The following is a 23876-nucleotide window of genomic DNA, read 5'->3' as shown; positions in this document are numbered from 1 at the left end:
TTATTGTGCTATTATGAATAGTGCTGCAATGAAGATGAAATCAACCTAAATGCCCATCAATGACAGATTGGATAAAGAAAATGCAGTACGTATACACCATGGAATACTATGCAGCCATAAAAAAGAATGAGATCATGTCTTTCGCAGGAACACCAATGCTGCTATTATTCTTAGCAAACTAATGCAGGAACAGAAAACCAAATACTACATGTTCTCACTTATAAGTGGAAGCTAAAAGATCAGAACCTATGAACACAAAGAAGGAAACAGCAGACACTGGATTCTATCTGAGGGTGGAAGATGGGAGGAGGGAGAGGAGCAGAAAAGTTAACTGTTGGGTACTGGGCTTAACACCTGGGTGATGAAATAATGTGTACAACAAACCCTCAGGACATGAGTTTATCTTTGTAACAACTATGTAACAAACCTTCATATGTACCCCCTGAACCTAAAATAAAAGTTAAAAAAAAAAAGGAAAAAAATCCCATTGTGAGCCAGGCATGGTGGCTCACGCCTGTAATCCCAGTACTTTGGGAGGCTGAGATGGGCAGATTGCTTGAGTTGGATGGCAAACCCCATCTCTACAAAAAATACAAAAATTAGCTGGGCATGGTGGAGCACACCTGTAGTCCCAGCTACTTGAGAGACTGAGGCAGGAGGATCACTTGAGCCTGGGAGGCGGAGGTTGCAGTAAGCTGAGATCTCACCACTGCACTTCAGCCTGGGTGACAGAGTGAGACCCCATCTAAAAAATAAAAATAAAAATACTAATTGTGAGATGAATTAAGATAAACCTATAATAATAAAAGTGACTAGAAGATTAGATGTTTATCTAGCTGGTAAAATTAATTGGGTGAAAGAAAGTTACAATGCATTGCTATTGTTTTTCCAATTTGTAAAAGTTGTCTAAGAATATGCATGGAAAGTACATACATGAGCATGAATGTCTGATTCTGCCAGAGAAGCTTAAACATATATGGAATTGTGAGATACAGTAAAGGAAAGGAAAAGGCATCATCTTGGCAACAGGCTGAGGTTTTTTCTAGGGGGACCCTGGGACCCCTAGATGCACTGGCCTGGTACGGTAGCCACTAGCCGTGTGTGGTATTGAGCCCTTGAAATGTGGCTAAAGCAACTGAGAAACTGAAATTTCAGCTTTGTTTTATCTGAATTAATTTAAATTTAAATAGTCACATGGGCCCTGCAGCTACTTTATTACTACAGACCTAGAGCATTTATAATAGAACATGCTAACGATCCTGGTGAAAGAAAATTACAATAAAAGGTGCCATTTATTGAGCATTTATTGGGGACCAAGCATTAGCCCAAGGACCTGGGAGAGTTTATTATATATTGCTCTTAACTGGTGAAGGGGAGTTTATAGATATTTGGTGCAATTTCAGGGCACATCCAGCCAACAATGAATTATGTTAATGTAACTGGTGAACAGTAAACTGTGATCTGTAAAAGCAAAATGAACAACTGGTGCTTATTTACAATGTACGTGGAATAATTTTTATCACATGCTAAATTATTTTGGGGAATGTATTATCTAATTAGAAAGTTACCTTAACATTTAGATTCTAGTTCAGTGATTACCGCGTTATGGGCTCAATAAACATTGGTGAACTTTGTCTTTGAGATTTTAGAAATGGTTGGCAGAAACGATGCAACATGGCATTGTTTAAATGATGGGTGGTAACCAATTAGTGATTATGGAATCAGTTTAGTGGGTCATGACCAACATTTAAAAAATGAAATGGAGTGAATAGAATGGAAAATACATTGCATGTATCAAGGGAAAATATTGTTATAAAATGTCTGCTTTAAATATATATGTATGGGCATACAGAGTCACAATGAATTTTTTTATTCTCCATGGATTGTGGTAAAAAAATGTTTAAAAGCGACTGATGTAGAGGAAATTCGAGTACCAGTTGGTTAGTTGAACCCTGTGTTGGTGATGATAATGACGATGATGACAAAAACAGCTACAGTTTGACTGTTTACCATAAACCAGTACTTTTTCTTTTTTTAAACACAAATTATTTTTTTATTTGGAAAATGCTTTATATAATTCAGTTATATAATAAAGAATAATATGTAACAGTTTTCTAATTTCATTTTCATAAGCAGCCGGTATGGTAGGTGCATAACATTCCCAGTCTATTTGTGAGCTATGTGCATTTCAGTGAGGTTAAAGTGCAGTTCCCAAGGTCACACAGCCGGTGGAAGTTGAGATGTGATTTGAACTGACTCTGCCTCTAGGGTTAATGGACTAGTTATACTTTAAGACCCTGTAGAACTCAACTGCTTGATCACTCCTTACTGACACTGTCATAGAGCAGGGCAAGAAGAAATGAAACTAAACTTGATTCCTTCTAGTTATGGGCCCCTGGTCTTATGGCAGCGGTGCATTACTGTAGAAAGCCCTGGGTTTAGAAATAGACATTGAGGTTTGAGTGTGATGTTGAACAGTTGCTAACTTTTTTAGTCTTGATTTTCTTCTTGATTTCCATTATTCTTTTTTTGTAGAGCTGTTGTCCAGTCAGGGGCTAGTGCACTTAAATGCACCTACTGTGCACTTCCCATGTACTAATGCATTGAATCCTCACGGGACTCCACCTAGTGGTCCTGCTAGCATCCCTGTTCTACTGGTGTCTGAACTGAAGCCTGGAGAGGACCAGTAACTTGCCCAAGCGCACACAGCTACCGTGGAATTCATCCCATGTAGACCTGCTCCTGAGCTATGCTCTTAGCTATATGCTCTTAATTGTGGCACAAACAAGATCATCCCGAAATGTTAAAGGAGTTCTTCAAGTTTCCCCCCCAAGTCTTTGGACACCTCTCTGAGTCCCTTCTGACTCTCCAAGGAAGTGCTTCCTGGCTTGCAGAAATGTCCACTCAATAGTGTCATACCATCTCTCTTCTTGCCTGCTTACTCCATTTGTGGAATGAAATACGGCCTCACCCTTCTCATGCCTGTAGAAGTTATGCTAAGGTTTCCCTCAGCCCAGAGAAGCAGTTTCCCAAATGTGCCTCTCTTCCTAAACCCATTTCGGTGTGTCCTCACATTCCCTAGCAAGGATTAACTATTTTTATTTGCTTACTCATAAATAATAACTTTACAGCAGCTCCAATTATCTTTCCGAATTCCTCTTCTGTTTCTTCCAGTCTTTATCAGACTTAAATTCTCAAAAAAGAACTTTTTAAAAATAATCCATGTAGTAATGTTTCAAGTGTTGTTTTAACATATTCTGCTTAAAATGAAGGTCATCACTGGCTGAAAGTAAGTGAACATATGTTAAAATTTCATGTGTTGGTGCTCAGAGTTCTGATACCATTTGAATTTCAAGAATTTGAGGCAAACTCGAGTCTTTGAACAAATGCTCAAATTATTTTTCTTCCTAGTAAGAATGTAACCAGAGTCCTTGTCCCAGGACTTAGGCTGTCTTCTTTCTGGCTTGACCTTTACTTCAGGTAGGGAGAGGGAAGCAAAGAAAATGAGCAGTGGTGGAATTTTCTCCTTCCAAGCCCCCTAACACCAGCCTGACTTCATACAACACATACAGCTAATGCTGCTGCTTCTGCTGCTGCTTCCCCTCCCCCCAACCTCCTCCCCCTCCCCCGCCCCCTCCTCCCTTCCCCTCCTCCTTTTTCTCCTCCTCCTCCTCCTCCTTCCCCTCCTCCTCCTCCTCTTCCTCCTTCCCCTCCTCCTCCTCCTCCTTCTTCTTCTTCTTCTTCTTCTTTTTCTTATTCTTCCTCTTCTTCCTCTTCTTTTCATTTCCTGTCTGTAATGGAGATGAACAGCTCCTAACTAACCGCCTAACATTTTACCTTTTATACTTCAAGTCCCATTCTAGTTCACTCCTTAATAGTCTCAATTCTTTTGACCTTTCCTTCTCCATGCCCCCAAATCCACAGCCTTTATTTTACAGCATTTTGCTTGCATCCAGATTTTCAACCTATTAATGTTAGTCTGTTAATGTTTAGTCAAGAATACAGATGCTTGCTGTGTTAAGGGCAAGATAGCCATCAACTCTATGGAAACAATTACAGAAGGCAGCAGGAAGAACATCAAAAACTAAACAAAACAAAAAGCTAAACAAATTTTAAAAACTCAGATCTCTTTCATGTTAAATAAGAGTTTCCAAAGCTTAAACTTTAATAAATTATCATCCTCAAATGGAAATGGGTGAAGAACACACATGAGCCCTACACGAATTGGGAAATACAGTTAACTGCTCTTAACCATTAGGTGAAGTTCAAAGATGAATAAGCCCATGTGACCAAATGACCTCCTTGTGTGAGAGGTGAGGTTATACTTTGGTCTTAATGCATTGACAGAGCAGATTGAAGATAAATCTCAATTTATCTTCAGCTGTTTTGGCTGGAGTGGTATGTTGGCTACTTTCTTCATGTTCTCCTCTTCCTTTTACCTACACGACTGGACTGCATCTGGCTCTTCCACATTGGAATGGAAAGATAAGAGGAGCCAGAAGTTTTGACTTGGTGTCACTGTTTTTAGATAGCCTTGAACTCTCTGGGGCCTGGCAGGTGCATGTAAGGCTAACATTTTTCCTTCTGGATGTTTCTGTGGATTTTTCAGAGACTACCCACCCCCTAACATCTCCCAACACCCCTGCTTTCTGCCCTTACCCTTTGCCACCCTGATCACTGGGTTTTCATCTCTAGCTTCTGTGATGCGGATAACATGCCCTCTCTCCTCTGGCTCTTCACTGATTCCTTCTTCACTTCAAGGAGTCTGGTTGGTAGTCACCTCCAGCTTTCATTAGTTGGGGTCTCATAAAATGTCCAGGAGACCCGACAAGACATAATCTAATGTGACCTCACACCACCTCTCTCATGAGTGTCTCACTTCTGGTCTGTAGGACACATCCAGGCATCCTCTGCACTCAGAAACTTGGATACCAACACAGCTACCTCTCCTTGAGCTCATGTCAGCAGGCGCAGGGTACCACCTGCTTTAGGATCTGCATCCACCAAGTCTTCCAAATTGTAGGAGCCCCATGTGAAGCTCTCTGAGTGGTCCCATTGAATTCCCTTTCTCCAGGCTTGAAGTGAGAATAGACTCTCTCTAACCCTTTCCCAAGGGTTAAAGTACAGCTCTCTCCAAAGAAATCCTTCTCACAAATTCTTTTCTCAGTAGATTTTCTCTTGTCTCTGACTTTGATATTCTTGTTGTGGGTGAGAGATCTCTGTCTTCTAACTGGCTCTTGTTCATTAACTTTGAAATTCTGCCTTGGAGTCTATTAATCTCCAAACTGAGATATAAAAATTTCCCATTTTGGCATCCTGTTATACAAATAACAAGTACACCAAACTCTTTGAGGACTGTGTGTACTGTTAGGCCTAGACCAAGCTTTGCTAGGGCAACATTTGCTCTCAAGGGATTTTAGCAGGGAATTCTTCCTTGGGGAAAAGCCTATTTTAAAAACCGTCTACCCAATAGGTAATGCTCTGATGGGTAGAGCTTGCCGCCAAATGGTTTAAAATCCATCCTATAATAGTAGGTGATTTGACTTTTTTGGTTAAAAAGAGAAAACATTTTTCTTTGATCAAAATAACCAAGATCATTAATTGAGTGCTAGCGGCTGAGGCATTTCCTCTTGATTGTTGCCTTTGCATTCAGACTGCCTGTGTGGTTTCCAGCTTCCCTTTTGGACTGGAACAGGCCAAGTGGAGAATTCTGAGCTCAAAAATCAGCTAGGATGGCAATTTTCAGAAAGCAGTTCTGATTGCTTTGACTTTCTCTTTAGCTCCTCCTGCCTTTCTTCAGTGTCTGCATTCCCTGTATCAAACTGGCTTTGAAAGAGCCTCCTACTCTCTAGGCCTTTGGTCATTACAAGTGAGTGGCCCCAGTCATCTGTGGTTCACTGTGGGGGTTGTGTTGGGCCATTCTGTTAGGTCTGCACAGAGTTTTAAAAGGCAGGTCATCTCAGCTCCTCTGGTTCACCTTAGATCCCGCAATTCCTGCATGCTAACTGTACACATCCTGCAGGCATTTGGGCTTTACTTCTTGGATCTTCTAGTACATCTTCCAGTGTGAATTAAGGTAAACTCTCTGAAACAAACCAACATGCCTTTGAGTTATTGGGAGATAAGGTCGAGTGTTTTTAGTTGTAACTTTCCTTTTATCAATGATTTGTTGTTGTTGAGGAGGAGTGACTTCTGGAAATACTTGACAAGATAGAAAGGAGACATTGGGTGTGTGTCACTATGTGGCACAAAGGCTGCAAAGGTGAAGAATAGAGACAAAAGAGTGCAGATAATAAAAGAAAGGAGATAAGTAGATATTTACTCATATATGCTTTTTTCCCCTACCAATAAGAGTTGTTCTTTAAAACCTGAATTGAGAAATTAGCAGAATAGGTGAGAGATGACTGAGAAGGTCTTTTGGCCCATGGTACTTTAATGGGACAGAAAACTACCCTGGGAAAATATGCCTGTAACCACCCCTTAAACTTTTACAGGGTATAACGACATCAGCGCCCAGAAACCTAAACTCCTCCTTCAGACCACAGCAGCCCTGTCATAGGGAGCTTCCCATTGGCTTGGTGGTGTAATCTTTGACTGGAAAGTGTCATGTTACGAGTCTGGCTCTGTTCTGAAGACGGATGCCTGTTTGTGCTCTAGACTGGGATGGAGGCTATGTAATGCTGATCATAGTGGTAGGAACCCACTTGGGTCTGTGTCCTCATCTCAAATCCAGAATCCTGTTGGACAAAAGGAAGCAACCATACTCCTGCTCAGGCCGGGATCCTTTCTGGAGTATGCAGCAAGCTCATTCATTCTTGCCTGTTTGCCCCCATTCTAATCAGGATAACAGCTACAGGCTGAGTGGGCGTTCTTCCCCAGCTACAGGTTACCTTTCTCTAGGTTGATACACAAACTCTTTATTGCAGTATCTGTTGAAACCTTAGGTTTGTTTGTTTGTTTCTTTCTTTCTTTCTTTCTTTCTTTCTTTCTTTCTTTCTTTCTGTCTGTCTGTCTGTCTTTTTTTTTTTTTTATTTGAGACGGAGTCTCACTCTGTCACCCAGGCTGGAGTGCCGTGGTGTGATCTTGGCTCACAGCAACCTTCACTTCCCGGTTTCAAGTGCTTCTTCTGCCTCAGCCTTCCAAGTAGCTGGGATTACAGGCATGCACCATCATGCTTGGCTATTTTTTGTGTTTTTAGTAGAGATGGAGTTTCACTATGTTGGCCAGGCTGGTCTCAAACCTTAGATTTCAATTGTAGTAGCATGTTACAATAAGAAGTGAACAAAGCCAATTTTGCTTTGCTAGTCTGTTTAGATAATGTAATTGATAAAAATAGCAATAAATGTGTATCCAATCCTTACTATAAGCTAGTCTTTGTGTAAACTCATTCAATGCTCACAAACCCCTAGGAAGTATATGTTATTGCATCCCTGTTGTCTTAGTTCCTTTTGTGTGCTGTAAAGGGATACCTGAGAAAAATGGTTTATTTGACTCACCATTCTGATGGCTGGGAAGTTCAAGATTGGGCATCTGGAGAGAGTCTCAGGCTGTTTAGACTCATGGTGGAAAGTGAAGGGGATCAGCCATGTACAGATATCACACGTGGGAAGAGGAAGTGTTTGGGGGTGGGTAGGTTGCCGCTCATGTGGGAACTGAGTAAGAACTCAACCTGAGGAGGAGCATTAACCTATTCATGAGGGATCTACCCACTTTCCAAACACTTCCCACTAGGCCCCAACTCTCAACATCACCACGCTAGGGATTTCATTTTGACATGAGGTTTAGAGGGGATGAACATTCCAATCATAGCACCTGTTTTACAGGTGAGTAAACTGAGGCACGGAGAGGTCCAGGAACTGGACTGAGCTCATCTAGTAAGTGGCAGAATAGGGAGCCAGTCCCAGGCAGTCTGACTCCAGAATCTTAGTTCCTATTCACTACTTCCCAAGCTCTATCATATTAATGATGTAAAATTCAAATGAGATTGTATATGAAAGTTAAATAAACTCCAAACTATGAGACAAATGTCAGTGATTGCTCTCTTTTGGACTCCTTGGGGTGAATGTTATAGATACAAATGTCTTCCCTCTAACCTGTGTTATTTCTTTTCTGAAGATAGTGCAAATGTGATAAGGAACATCAGCAACCCATATTCTAACAATCATCATTATATTCCTTTTCTATTGCTGTGTAAGAAAATTACCACAATTTAGGGGCTTTGGCTTAAACAACATACATTTATTATCTCAGAGGTCCCAGAGTCAGGAGTCCGGGTACAGAGGACCTAGCACAGGCTAACTAGTTCCTCTACTGAGAGTCTCACCAGGCAGAAATCAAGGAGGTAGCAGGGCCTGTGAATTCTCATCAAGGCTCAGGTTCTTCTTTGCGTTGGCAGAATTCATTTCCTTGCAGTTGTAGGCCTGAAGTCCCTGTTTTCTTGCTCACTGTTGGCTGGGGTCCTTGCTTAGCTTTTAGAGGGCTCCTGTGATTCCTTGCCAAGTAGCCCTCATAGGCAGGTTGCAATACAGATGTTTGCTTTTTTCAAGGACAGCAGGAGTATGTCTCTCTGACTTCTGATCCCTCTCTAGTTGGCTAGTATGGAGTGACTAGATCATCACCATTTGCCGTATAATTTAACTTAATTGAGGAAGTGACCATCCTATCATTCTTACAGAGTCCACCCACACTCAAGGGGAAGGGATGATATAAGATGTGTACCCTGGAGGGCCATTCTAGAATTCTGCCCACTGTGATCATTGTGGTTTTGAAGCTCCTGGGGGTTTCAGCCACATGGCTAAAGTGAGTTGTGGGAAAATTGTGGAATGGTTTACTAATGAATATGGAGGTGCCACTGAAATGTATTCATGTGCTATTCTGGTGAATGCTGTAGAAACTGGAGCCCTGCCACTTAGGGCTTCTAGGGGCTTTGCTGCTATGGGAATAATCAAGGCCACCAAATGCCAGGTGGTGTAAATTGCCAAAGCGGTTCCTGGACTTGATCCTGATGAAAGTTGATGCAGCATCCTTGCTGGCTTACAGGCTCACTGTGTTTCTCATAGACTCCGCAAGCCCCATGCAGAGCATTGTGTGATGAACATGTCTTATCCGGAGCAGGGATTGTTCTTTGAGAGAATATAATTATTGCCTCTGCCTTGCCGACCCATCAGCAATTGTTTTCTTTCCTTGTGGCGTGGGCAGAGTCTGTGTGGGAAGGTGCTGGTTTAATTTCTGTCACATCTCACTTGTTCTTTTCCCAGGGGCAATGTAAATCTCAAAATCAATTCAGTTGGGAATTACCATTAGGAGCTCCAGGGTCAATTTGGTACAGTAAGGCAAAGGCTGTCTGGAAATCCCAATGAGTCACGTGGCATAAGGCCCTGTGATAAGCAGCACTCTTCTTCCCAGACTGGAATTTTGTGTGTGAAGCTTAAATTCCTGTAAACTGATAAACTGAGATGACTTATGAGTGAAAGGGGAGAAGTAAAGACACCTTATTTGGATACATGGTGGGCTCTTTGAAACCTCTGATATTGAAATAATAAAAATCTTTTATTGATGTGAAATGTTTTTATTTATAAAGTGCTATCAGTTCAGGTCCAGGATTGTTTACTCTTTTGTTTTCTTCATGAAAGCAAACCCAACATCTCATGGTAATAAAGGAGGTATACCAAAATGAAGTGCTTCAGTGTGTTCCCAGATGGTCGTGCTGAGAACTGGGTCCTCTCAAGTTCTAGGCTAAAGGCAGTGACCTATCAGGAATACTTGAGTTGGTACCAAGAACATTTGTGTATTTGTTATTGCAAGTGTAATATATGTTAGTTGTAAAAAATAACATTGGAAAATTAGAAGAAAGGAGAAAGTAAAAATGCCCTTAATCTCAACACCTAGATATAGCTCCTGCTATTTATATTTATATCTCTAGGAGATAGCTCCTGTTAGTTTGACTTACATAATACATGTATGATATGTGTATTACATCTGTCTATACACACACCAAATGTATACAATATCTACAAACTACAATTTGGTAGCTTCATTTAAAAACATTTTACAGGTATATTTTGAGATTTTTAACATGTCCTTAAATATTCTTCTATAGTATAATTGTATGTTGCTTAAGAGCATGGAATCTGGGCCCAGATTGCCTGAATTTGAATGAATACTGGCTTAACACTTTGATTTCATGGCCTTGGGCAAGTTACTTAACTTTCTATGCCTTTCTTTTATCTCTGTAAAATAGGGACAATAATAGTACTTATCTCATAGAATTATAGTAAACATTAAATGAGTTAATATATTTATAAATTGTTTAAAATAGAGCCTCCCTTTTAACATTGCCATATAACTGCTTGCTTTTGTGAATGGTTATGTACAAGTCCATCTTCTGAGGGAGCTGTAATTTATTTAACTTATCCATTGTTTGATATTTAGGTGTTCCCAATTTTTATTATTACAGATTATAAAACCCGTACACATGCTTTTTTGTGTGCTGATTAAAAATTTTTTTCTTTTAGTTACATTACAGGAAATAAAGCTTCTCGATCAAAATATATTAATCTTTTTCAGATTTTTGTTACTTTTTTGGGAAATTAATCTTATAAAAAGTTGACCAATTGGCACTTCCAGCTGCGGTACTGCGTGTGTTTCCCCTTATCCTCACGTGTCAAGGCAATGGCAGTATCTTATATTTTATATTTGTTGTTGTTTTTCTGAGATAGAGTCTCACTCCTTCACCCAGACTGGAGTGCAGTGGCATGACCTCAGCTCACTGCTGCCTCTGCCTCCAGGATTTAGGGGATTCTCTTGCCCCAGCCTCCTGAGTAGTTGGGATTACAGGCATGCACCACCACGCCTAGCTAATTTTTATAGTTTTAGTAGAAATGGGGTTTCACCATGTTAGCCAGGCTGGTCTCAAACTCCTGATCTCAGGTGATCGGTCCTCCCGCCTCGGCCTCCCAAAGTGCTGGGATTACAGGCATGAGCCACCATGCCCAGCCTCTTATGTTATTTTGATTGGCATTTCTTTGATTGCAAGCTAGATGTATATTTTTCCATATGTTTAGCAGTTTACATTTATTCTTTATAAATTATTGCTTCCTGAACTTTACTTATTTTTACTTTTCTTTTTTAAGTGAAAAAATATATAGTGATATATATATTAGGTTATATATATATGTGTGTGTGTGTGTATATATATATATATATTTTTTTTTTTTTTCTGTCGCCCAGGCTGGAGTGCAGTGGTTAGATCTTTAGATCTCTGGACACTGCACACTGCAGCCTCAAACTCCTGGGCTCAGTGATCCTCCTGCCTCAGCCCCCTGAGTAGCTAGGACTACAGGTGGGCGTGATTATACCTGGCTAATTTAATTAAATTAATTAATTAGTTTTTTTTTTTTTTTTTTGTAGAGATGGGCCTTGCTATGTTGACCAGGCTGGTTTTGAACTCCTGGCCTCAAGCAGTCTTCCTACCTTAGCCTCTCAAAGTGCTGGGATTACAGGTATGAGCCACCATTCCTGACCAGCTTCTGATCTTCTACTAGAGATGTTTTGTCATAGGCTCTGTGTTCTTCAAACTGTTTATTATTATTTTTTGGCTATGTTTCTATAGCAACAATATGATTTTGTGATATAAGTAAAATGTGCAATTAGTTGGGGAAAGGGTTGCCATGAATGTCGCTAGAAATGGTGCAAGAACATGACCATGTCCTGCCTCTGCAACTTCAGAAATCATTTTGAATGAGGAGCCTTTTGTGAATGAAATTCTATTAGTGAAAATTTTTATCTTTGCAATTGTGGTAAATATTGTAACTACCTGGGAGAGAATCTTTTGGTTCATTAAAGAGATAAGTAGTTACCTAATGAGAAACTGTCAGTAATCTCATGGACATGTGGAAGAATATTTATTTTTAAAAGCCTGGTCAAGCAGAGGGCCTCAGGAACAAACAATTCACTCTTTTAATTAGTTCCTGGATTCTGTTGCCTTTCTCTGGACTATGGAGACCGCTGGCTACACAGTGCACTGTTACTGAGTGTTGGATCTCAACAGAAGTTGATATTCTTTGTGTTTTCTGATTTTCTCCATGTGAATCATTGTCTCATGGCAGGCTAAAGCAAGTGTGATACAAATATATTTTTAAAATAACATAAAAACATTTAAACTTTGGAAGAGGGAGGGAATGTGTTCTGTTCTAGAAAATAGACCACTATCAATGGATAAAAGGTCACCATTTTGGGTTAATGGGTTAATATGAGGAAGAACTTTGTTATTACAAGAAGAGTCCCCCTATAGCATGGCTCACCTTTTTGAAGCAGTCACTGAGATTCTTCCAGCAGAGACCAGGTGATCAAAAAGTATGTTACTGAATTTAAGATGAAAAAGGTGGGGCTCATGCATTGGGTGAGACCTTGCACTAGGTTACTTCTAGTATCGTTTGCAACTCTTGGAGATTCTACACTTACATAAGATTTTTAAAACCATGTGTGTACTTATCTAAAGTAGTGAAATTCATAGAAATAGAAAATAGGATGGTGGTTACCGGGGCTAAGGGCAGGGGGAAAAGGAATGTTATTGTTTATTGGGTATAGACTTGCAGATTTGCAAGATGAAGAAGTTCTAGAGGTTCATTACACAACAATGTGAATACAATGAACACTACTATACACTTATAAGTGTGCCTACTGTGAGGTTAGCCCTAGGCCAAGCACTGTCAGGGACACATAAGTTTAAGACAGTCCCTGCTTTCAGTTGTCTCACGGTCCACTTCTGCTATTAAACCAAGGATGCTGAGCAGCAGCCCAGAAGCCCACACTAGCTAACCATGATGTCATCACTGCCACTGCCATTGAAGGCACTGCCAGAAGCCCAAAGAAACAAAAACACTCCTCCCTTCTTCCAGTCTTACAATATCCTGCTAGTGCTCCCATGACAAAGCCCAATAAGAAGCCAATTGGTGAGTTATTCTGAGAAATGTGGCATGCTACTTTCTTTCCCCATCAGTATAGTGGAAGGTATAAGGATGAATGTGAATTTGGGTTGGCAATACACTGTTAGGCACAATCCACCCCTTTGTCTCCTTTTCATCTATACGCAGCCCTCCACCCATATATAAACTTGACAGAGCAACAACAGCAACAGTATAATGCTTCTGTTGATGCAATTATCCTTTGTACAAATGAAGCCATGCTCACTAGTTCCCTGATAAGGGGGATACGAAGTGCCATTAGTCGGTGCATTTACATTTATATGTTAATGATGTTAATTCCCCTTACAGGTTAATCAAAATCCCATTTATCATGTAACTTACAAGACTAAATTGTAAAGTTAACCACCTAGTTTGTAGTTAACTTATATGACACACTCCTTGTATAACAGACACACTTGGGGAAAGGAAAAAGGGGAAAGTGAGTTCCATACACAGATATGTACAAGGAAGAAAATATACATAGTTGCTATAGTCCTCACTTCTGTAGCTGATCACAAAGCTGCCTATGTGTGTGTGTGTGTGTGTGTGTGTATTTAGAGGGAGGAGAGAGAGAGCAAGCAAGAAAGAAAGATCTAGGATTTACATTTTTATATATCTATATGTCTTCTTTCTTTCCTTATCAACTCCCTTGTGCTTTTCTCTTTAACCCCTTGGTTGGTGAGGATTCTTTTTCTGAAGGGCTGATGCAAATCTTTACTCCTGAAAAGTCTGTGTCCTTAGTCATCCCTCCTTTGTTGGTGTAGTGAAATCTTCTATTAACTTTACTACTGGACATGGAAGTAAAAAGGCACCACAGAGAATCCTCTGGATTACAGACATCTTTCTTAATGCCCCCATTATCCAGCAACAATCTTATTATAGCTTAGTAATTGGGACCCCAGTTAGCACAGTAGAACCATTTTTGTTTGTACAATGGCTTAAGGAGTCTGAATGACTAAGTGGTAATCTCAAATTCTAGTTCAGTGGAACCATTCTGGTTTCTGCAGCTGGCTTTTCTTTTCTTAGAAATGAATAACATTAAACCAGCAGAGCCCAAAATCTTAGGCACAGGTAGCAACATTTTTGTGACTAGCGTATTAGGCATAATAGTTAGAATAGACTCTCCCATTTTAATTTTTGATTCTCCGACCCATGTATTATAGGTATGGGAGGAATACCACTCTCTAAGGGTTGTTGATTCAAAGCATGTACTTCATCCTGTAAGATATAGTGCCACAGACTTTCAAGAGGTTACCTCCCAGTTAGTGACAATTGAGCCTTCAGTAGGTGATTCCATCATTCTACCAGGTCAGCTGCTTCTGGATGATGGAATATATGGCAGGACTAGAGAGTTCTGTGGCTGCAAGTCAATTGCTGCACTCTTTTGTTGTGAAATTAGCGCCTTGATCAGAAGTGATGTCATAAGTAGTGCCACAATGGTAAATAAGGCATTTTCTAAGTATGTAATTGGTGGTACTTGGAAAAGGCAAACCCATATCCAGAGGAAATGTTGATTTCCCTGAGAACAAATCTTTGCCCACTTCATAATGGAAAGAATCCAGTGTAGTTCACCCACTATAGCACGGCTAAATAGTCCACCTGGACTCATTGCTGGCCCCTGCTGTTCGCAGGGTGAACACACAGTAATGGTGCTAGCCAGATTCACTGTGGTGAGCCTACACGTAGACTCTTTGATTACTGTCATGACCACTCAGAAGATAAATCTATGGAGAAGTTACTAGGGTGGCTGGGAAGAAATGGCTGGCTGACATCCTCAGAATATGTGATCTTGTCCCCCTGATTATCCACAGCCTTCTCTGCAGTGGACGTTGTTTTGTGAACATGCACATGAGATACAAATATTTCCTACTCATTGCCTTTTCCAAGAGGTCATCCATCTGCCTATTCCTCCGTCCTCCTTTTTAGCAATTTTCAATTCTGTTCTTTCCAAGTCGATGACCATCTGGCCAAATCATTATCCATTATGTATGAGTTAGTGTAGATTTGTACTTCTGGCCATCTTTCAGTCTAGACAAAACAGATATCCAGATGTGTTATGAAGTTCTACCAACTGGGAGGATTTTCTCTCTCCACTATTTTTCAGGGCCACTCCTGAGTGGATATAAAACAGCCTACTTCTAGCTGTTGCTGATGTATAATGGAGTATCATATGCAAAACGTGTCCGAGTCTTTTTTCCCCTATCATCTTCTGGTTACAGGGAACTCCTTTTGAAGCCATAGGTGTGGGTTGAGAGAGAGGAAGCAATGTATCAGGAGTAGGTGGCCATAGGAATCTGAGCCATCGAATCATATGGCTTACTTGTATCCATAGGACTTGCTACAGACCCATCTTATATACCACTTCTACTTGGTGACAGAGTGTGACTTCACTTAGCTGATTTTATGGTTTGGTCAATTAAATGATGACCTGTTAGTTTATGGTGGGCAGCTCAGCTCATATGGTCATCTAGTGTCCTAGGGCAGGAGTTCTGTCTCCACAAGAGCCTGAGAATATGCTTTCAAGGGGAAAAATCAGCAGCTCTTACTCAGAGAGAGAAAATTAGCAGAAGAGGCTGGTTTTGCTCCAAAACTCTAGTACTCTAAGCCATGATTCTTACATAGGGCTTGCTCTAGGCTTGGGCACAATCCCCTTTTGTACATGGGGAAATGAACTACACCTCCAGGGATCACAGAGAGATCAGAGGCCACAGAGTTCTACGATTAATGAACATGTTTCGCTTCATGTTTTCATACTCAAATTCTGTTTCTTACTAGCTAGCTTTTTTCTAATATTGATCATAGCAATTTATTGAATATATTTTTGCTCACCTTCCTTCAATAGGAATTATTATTGCCTTATTTACCTGTTATACCTTTGAAAGTGATCAGATTTTTCATGTTTTCAAGGAGTTTGATGGAGATATTTTTCTTTACTCTTTTTAAATCAAACTACATCATTATAAAATAAAACACAGATATAACCCCCACTGCAAATCAAATATGAAACATAGTGAATTACCATAAGGCAAACACATTTGTAACTACCATTCAGGCCAGGAAAGAGAACTTCACCAGCCTCCCTAGAAGTCTCTTCTGTGTGACCCATCTCCATCATAACCCCCTTCACTTCATAAGTGACCATTACCTGGACTTTTATATCAGTTGCCCAGCTATGCATCCCTAGATACTGTAGCTTAGTTCTGCTCATTTAATGAATGTTGGTATACCATTCTTTTAATTTATGCATTCCTGCTCCATCCCTTTCTTTTTCCTTATTGTTTGTCTGTGGATGAACCCAGCCTTCTGACTTTAGAGTTTCTCATAGGCTAGATTTTGCTGATTGCAATCTTATGGTACATTTCATTGTGTTCCTCTGTATTTCCTGCAGTGTAGTGGCTGGAATTTGAGGTTTGATCAAACTCAGGTGCAATTCCTATGGCAAGATTTTAGGTGTGTTTTTCCATCAGGAAGCATATGACATTTGTGTTGTTTGTCTTTTTGTAATATTAACAATGGTTAATACTTAGATTCATTTAGTTATTGGGGCTCCTAAGATGATGATATTCCCTGTTGACATTTTTTTTTTTGCGTTTATCACTTGGGATACAAATAATTGCTTCCCTTTATCTACTTTATATTTTATTTATTTATTTATTTATTTATTTATATATATATATTTTTTGTGATGGAGTCTCACTCTGTTTCCCAGGCTGGAGTGCAGTGGTGTGATACCAGCTCACTGCAACCTCCACCTCCTGGGTTCAAGTGATTCTTATGCCTCAGCCTCCCAAGTAGCTGGGATTACAGGCATGCACCACTACATCCAGCTAATTTTTATATTTTTAGTAGAGATGGGGTTTCGCCATGTTGGCCAGGCTGGTCTTGAATTCCTGACCTCAAGTGATCTGCCCACCTCCAAAAGTGCTGGGATTACAGGCATGAGCCACTGTGCCCAGCCCCTTATTCACTTTTTGGTTACCCAGTGATATAGTTCATACAGAGAGACAAGATAAATATTTGATTCTTTTTATTGACCAGGTTTCATAATAATAAGTTGGTTCTCTTTCATCCTCCAAAGGTTTATATACATACATGAACTTGGGGACTTAAACATTTTTAATGGCTTCCATTTAATTGCAGTTATCTTTCTGAAAGCTCAAATTATTGCATCTTTGACCAGTGGAAGCCTTTGAAAGTTGGCTTCTGTTTGTTTTTTCCTGGATGTTATTCTTGGATGTTCTTTGTGGATATAAAACTCTTGTGAACTGAAAAATCAAGAACTACTTCTCCAGCTCAGGCCTTTCTCTGATTCATTCATGGCCTTACATGACCAGGGAATATGTTTTGAAGAGTGGGGCACACCCTCTATAGAAAGGGAATACATGGTTTCTGTTTACAAATATTGCTGGCTTTGTCTTTAGAGACCAGAATGCTGGCTTCCTGTTGAGCCATTCTCCTCTGGAAATGAGATTGCCTCACCAGTGTTGTTCACCTTTTCTGGAAAGATCTGATATTAATAGTTTTCTCTAGAATAACTTATTCTTTTAGGAGGCATGTGTTCTTGTCTAGTCAAATATCTGGAATAAAATTGAAAATAGTTGAAAACCTGCCTTTTAACATTTCCCCCTGAAATTTGCTATGCAACCCAGTAAAGAGCTATAAATAAACTTTAGGAATAATATAATTAATCTTAATAAATGTGAGAGTGCTTCAGGCTTCTTTGCGTGCAGTAGAAGGACTTGCATTAAAGTGAGCTGTGCCTTCAAAATGTAATTTCGCATCCTGACCGCAAGCTTATCACATCCCTCCCCTTTTAGTGACCTGTTTTTCCTTCAGCTCGAATGCTGTGTTTTTGGTTTTCATCTCTAGCTTGGCCAGTTCTGAACATTTTAACTCTCTCATTTTTGTTACTGTGACAGCGACTTTATGGAAATAGGGCTGTGGAGGTTTTTATGATGAAACATTGACAGGAGAAGTAATACTTGGCCCAGCACACGAAACAGAATCACTCACAAGAAAGAATAAAGGTGATTTTGAAAAGCTTATGACATCAATGTCTGTGACTATTTATTTTGGCTTATAGCATTCATGTTTGCAGGCTGAGTAATATAGATTTTCACTTACAAGTTCTATTGTAGAAGACCCTTCCCTCTGTAAAAGATCTGATTCTCTGGCTTTAAGTCTTTTGCCTGACATTCAGGGCCCTCCACAGATTTATTCCTGTCTCCCTCAAAAACACTTAGTGACTTCCTGTTGCATGTTGGATTAAGTATACACTTTCCACCATGATTCCATTTTTACCTCTCCAGGCCCATCTCCCTGTCTTTCCTATGGACATCTCTTCAGATCAGCTATTTTAGTTGCCTCTACTTTCCTGGTATACCCTACATTTTACTACTTTGGTCTTTGCTCACACAATTTCTTCTATCCAGAATGACTTTCTCTTCTATCTGTATCTGCAGAGATCCTATCATTATTTTAAAATTCCTACTCTTCCATGAAGTCCTTCCTGATTCCTTCAAAGAAAATATCACTCCTCCGAATTCCCAGGCAATGTCTTCATGACAGTTTCCTTATATTATTTTGTTATGTGACTAGCTGTTGTTGCTATTATTTATGTGTTTGTCACCACTCTGGGGTGACAACTATACATCCAAATTTTCCTGGGACACTCCCAGTTTATACCTGTTATCTCAGCACCTTGTCTGGTTAGTACCCCCCTTTTACTCTCAAAATTATCTTGGTTTGGACAATGAATTAAATGGTCACTTTTGGAACAAATGACCAGAAGGTTGGGGCTGCATCATACTCATCTTTTAATCTCTGGTCACTTAACACAAAGAGCAGTGTAATTCACATATGGTGGGCAAAGGAATTAGCAGAAAAGAGAGTGGCTTGTGTTGGGGCAGGTACCACTTTGCCTGGATTATCAGGAAATGCTAACCAGATTAATTTTGATTCCTCCCAGAGATAGTCTTCCTAATGGCACTGCCCAGGGGCTATTATTTTCCCATCAGAAGGTGGGGATCCCCCAGGGTTTGATAAACAATCCTTCCCTACATGACGGCTGCAGGCATTGTTCCCCCTCAGTGGCTAGTGCATTTAGAACTTCAAAGGAGCATACTTGGGCATTGTGTAGAATATTTAGTTCACATGTGAAAGAGGCTTGCTTTATTTACTTGCATTCCTTTTTATTTAAAAAATTAACCTACAGAAAAGTTGATAGAAAATAGCACATAGTTATACTGTCTTCATTTTGCTACATTTGCTTTCTTTCTCTTGCTTTCTTCCTGTATATACACATAGATTCAACTTTGTGTTTAAGTAAGATGTATGCATAACTGTTCATATTCTTTTCCTGAACTGCTTGAATGTAGATGAGGATATCATGATACTTCACCCTTCAATACTTCTACATGCTCCTCAAAATAAGGACATTTTTCTATGTAAACAATATCATTACTACACCTAAGATAATAATTTCACAAAATCATCTCAAATATAATCCATATTCAAATTTCCTTAAACTTGTTTGGGATCCAGAATCCAAATCTTATCTTGAAACACTACAGTTCCCATAATCCCCATGTGTCATGGGAGGGACCCAGTGGGAGGTAATTGAATCATGGGGGCAATTACCCCCATGTTGCTGGTCTTTGGATAGTGAATGAGTTCTCACAAGATCTGATGAATTTATAAGGGGCTTTCCCCCCTTTTGCTCATACTTCCCCTTCCTGCCGCTGTGTGAAGAAGGGTGTGTTTGCATCCACTTCCACTATGATTGTAAATTTCCTGAGGCCTCCCCAGCCCTGCAGAACTGTGAGTCAATTAAACCTCTTTCCTTTATAAATTACCCAGTCTCAGATATCTCCTTATAGCAGCATGAGAATTGACTAATACAGTAAATTGGTACTGGGTGTGAGGCACTGCTGTAAAGATACCCAAAAATGTGGGAGCCACTTTGGAACTGGGTAACAGGTAGAGGTTGGAACAGTTTGGAGGGCTCAGAAGATAGAAAGATATGGAAAAGTTTGAAACTTCCTAGAGACTTGTTGAATGGTTTTGACCAAAATGCTGATAGTGATATGAACAATGAAGTCCAGGCAGAAGTGGTCTCAAATGGAGATGGGGAACTGGTTGGGAACTAAAGTAAAGGTCACTCTTGCTATGCAAAGAAACTGGTGGTTTGCCCCTGTCCTAGAGATCTGTGGAACTTTGAACTTGAGAGAGATGATACAGGGTATCTGGCGGAAGAAATTTCTAAGTGGCAAAGTGTTCAAGAGGAAGCAGATCATAAAAGTTTGGAAAATTTGCAGCCTGATGATACAATAGAAAAGAACTATTTTGGGGGGAGAAATCCAAGCCTGCTGCAGAAATTTGCTCAAATAATGAGGAGCTGAATGTTAATCACCAAGATAATAGGGAAATGTCACCATGGCATGTCAGACACCTTCACAACAGCCCCTCCCATCAAAGGCCTGGATGCCTAGGAGGGAAAAATGGTTTTGTGGGCCAAACCCAGGGCCTCCCTGCCTTGTGCAGTCTTGGGACATGGTGCCTTGCATCTCAGCTGCTGCAGCTCCAGCCTTGGCTAAAAGGAGACAACATACAGCTCAGACTGTTGTTTCAGAGGGTGCAAGCCCCAAGCCTTGGCAGCTTTCACGTGGTACTGGGTCTTTGGGTGCACAGAAGTCAAGAATCGTGGTTTGGGAACCTCTGTCTAGATTTCAGAGGATGTATGGAAATGCCTGGATGTCCAGGCATAAGTTTACTGCAGGGGCAGAGCCCTCAATGGAGAACCTTTGTTAGGGTAGTGCAGAAGGGAAATGTGGGGTCAGAGCCTCCACTGGGGTACTGCCTAGTGGAGCTGTGAGAAGAGGGCCACCGTTCTTCAAACCTTAGAATAGTAGATCCACTGACAGCTTACACTGTGTGCCTGAAAAAGCCACAGGCACTCAACACCAACCTGTGAAGTTAGCTGACAGGGTGGCTGTACCCTGCAAAGCTACAGAGGTGGAGCTGCCCAAGGCCATGGGAGCCCACCTCTTGCAACAGCGTGATCTGGATGTGAGATATGGAGTCAAGGGAGATTATTTTGGAGCTTTAAAATTTAATTACTGCCTTGTTAGATTTCAGAGTTGTATGGGGCCTTTAACTCCTTTGCTTTGGCCAATTTCTCCCATTTGGAATGGGTGCATTTACCCGATTTCTGTACCTATATTATATCTAGGAAGTAATAACTTGCTTTTGATTTTACAAGCTCATAGATGGAAGGAACTTGCCTTATCTCAGATAAGACTTTGGACTTGGACTTTTGGGTTAATGCTAGAATGAATTGAGACTTTGGGGGACTGTTGGAAAGGCATAATTGTGTTTTGAATTGTGAGGACATGAGATTTGGGAAGGGCCAGGGGCAGAATGATACGGTTTGGCTGTGTCCCCACCCAAATCTCATCTTGAATTGTAGTTCCCATGTGTTGCAGGTGGGATCTGGTGGGAGACAATTGAATCATTGGTGTAGTTACTCTCAGTGAGTGAGTTCTTACAATATCTGATGGTTTTATAAGGGGCTTTCCCTGCTTTTGCTTATACTTCTCCTTCCTGCTGCTGTGTGAAGAAGGATGTATTTGCTTCCCCTACCATGATTATAAGTTTCCTGAGGCCTCCCCAGCCCTGTGGAACTGTGAGTCAATTAAACCTCTTTTCTTTATAAATTACCCGGTCTCAAGTATGTCCTTATAGCAGCATGAGAATGGACTAATACACTGCTATTCTTGTTGCACCCCCCAAAATGTATACCTGTAGACATACGTTCCCCCTCTGCACACCTTTTGTTATACTTAAGGATCCACATGCCTCAAAGATATAACATGATTTTTGCCTACAGGAAGTTTGTAGTCTAGTAGAAAAAAGAATAAGATGGAAATGCATTATATATCATGAGTACTCCAATTTAATTCTGTTCAGGGCACAGGTGAGTTGCTAGGGAGGCAGTGGACTTTTCTACCTGCATGGTTGGGGAGAACAGAATATTATGTACACATGGAGTAAGGCTGGAGCTACTACTCATTGATTTTTAAACTTTTATTGAGTACTAGGCACTGTGCTAGCCTCTGGGGATGAACTTTGAACCTTAACCGTCTCTACTTCACAGAAGTGAGTATTCATTGTGGGTGATGAGCTTTGAAATAATAACCTCAATATTAAATATATAACCATCAGTTGTGATAAATGCAATGAAGGAAAAGAATAGTGAAGAGTATGTAGCAAAGAGCAAATTTCCTTTGGGGTGGGCATGATGGGAGGTCTCACTGAGAGAGTCACATTGACCCTGAGTCAAATAATGAACCTGAAGAATGAGTTCAAGTTAGGTGAATGAAGAGTAGCTAGCAAGGGGTCTCCATGTTGAAATGTCTCCACTGAGGAAGAAAGCAGAACCTACAGAGGGCTGGCACAGCTAGAGTTGAGCCCGAGAGGAGGGTAGTGTCAGGTTGAGAGGCAAGGGACAGGTCATACAGGGCCCAGGAAAGAAGTTTTCCTCTTGAAAAAAAAAAACCATACTTGTTAGATGGGCTCTTTTGGAGTTGGGATGGGGAGCAGTTGGTTTGTTAGGACATGGAGAACAAAGTATCCTGATAATTGGAAAATGAAACAACTTGACAAGGCTGGAATATGGGGTGTGAGGGAGGGCATCGTGTTGAATTTTGAATTCTTCTTAGAAGCAACAGGGAGCCATTGAAGGGTGAGTATGATCAGAGGGGTGATGTATCAAAAGTGTATTTAAGAAAGAGAAATCTCAAAGATGAATGAATTACTTGAAGATGCTGAAGGCTGGAGGATCTTGCAGTTGTCCAATAGGTAGAGGATGAAGGCTTAATTAAGGCAATGAAAATGGGTGGAGACCAGAAGACAAAGTTCCTCAGTAGTCACTATCTACGGGATTTGGTTATTGATGAGAGGAGGAGGAAATGGAGTATTAAATGGTGTTCAGGCTCCTGGCTATGTGATGAGTGGAAAAGGATAGCAAGAAAAGGAATTGTTTTGGGCAATCGGTGGTGTTTTGACTTGCCCCTGATAAGTGCCCCTGATAAGTTTGATTTGTACCCAATAAATGATAAGGGAGATCCAGCCTGATGTTACATAAGCAACTGATTAGTTAATGTTTCCTGGGCTTGAAGATGTTCTCTCTGAATATTTTTGGTCTATTAACATGGTATTTATTAAGCAAGTTGGAAGCATGCAAACTATTTATAAAGGAGTACTTGCATTTTACAACTGACAGATTACTTTATTCGGAATTACTCATGACAGGCTTTTTTGTGTGCATTTGAGAGACATTTGACTTTGCCACAGTTTTTTTAAAATATGGTATTTCTGGTATGTTTATATTGTGGGTTTTCAAAAGCAGTTAAATGTCACAATTAGGTTTGCTGTGTTCTGTTTTTTTCCCATTCAGTTACCCATGAAATATACAAGTACAACATCTGGCATTCTTCTTTATAAGAACTCTGGCAAAAGAGCAACAAGGATTAGATTCAGCACTTGTCAAATCATCCGATTGTAATATTTTCATCTAGAGTTGAATCTGAAGCTGGGTGAAACTGCCATGTAAAGAGGAGTTCTGCGTAATGTCACAGAGGGGCCATTTAGGAGAATTCCTTTTATGGTTGGGGCATTCTTGAGATGCCTGGAATAGCCCATTTGTATTGTATCATTGAGATGGAAACACAGCTAGGACGGGTCAAGCCACCATGATGACAAGATCCACACAACACTTCTTTTCTGTTATTTGTCAGACTAGAGCCCTGGTTGGCTGATAATAGCAGACCTTCCTTTTTTATTTCATTTTTCTATGGCAAATCCCTGGTCTTGGAAGTGGAAAGCCCCTTTCCTAGCTTGAAGGCCATATA

At 40.4% G+C, this 23876-nt stretch overlaps 1 protein-coding gene across 4 annotated transcripts in view; it reads left to right on the top strand.

Annotated features, from left to right (window-relative positions):
- Positions 1–23876, top strand: part of NCALD (neurocalcin delta) — a 456646-nt gene that overhangs the window by 90590 nt on the left and 342180 nt on the right. The window contains exon 1 of one of the 4 annotated variants that reach the window (XR_004435464.1): positions 11474–11502. The exons of the other annotated variants lie outside the window; for them this stretch is intronic. The gene's annotated coding sequence lies outside the window, so the exon portion shown is untranslated. Of the gene's footprint in view, positions 1–11473; positions 11503–23876 lie in introns of those variants that run through there. 4 annotated transcript variants of the gene reach the window in all.

The sequence above is a fragment of the Trachypithecus francoisi genome, unplaced genomic scaffold (assembly GCF_009764315.1).
Source record: "Trachypithecus francoisi isolate TF-2019V2 unplaced genomic scaffold, Tfra_2.0 Lachesis_group7, whole genome shotgun sequence".
Taxonomy (NCBI): domain Eukaryota; kingdom Metazoa; phylum Chordata; class Mammalia; order Primates; family Cercopithecidae; genus Trachypithecus; species Trachypithecus francoisi.
Note: the sequence above shows the minus strand (reverse complement) of the source record. Positions and strands in the feature narration are given on the sequence as shown.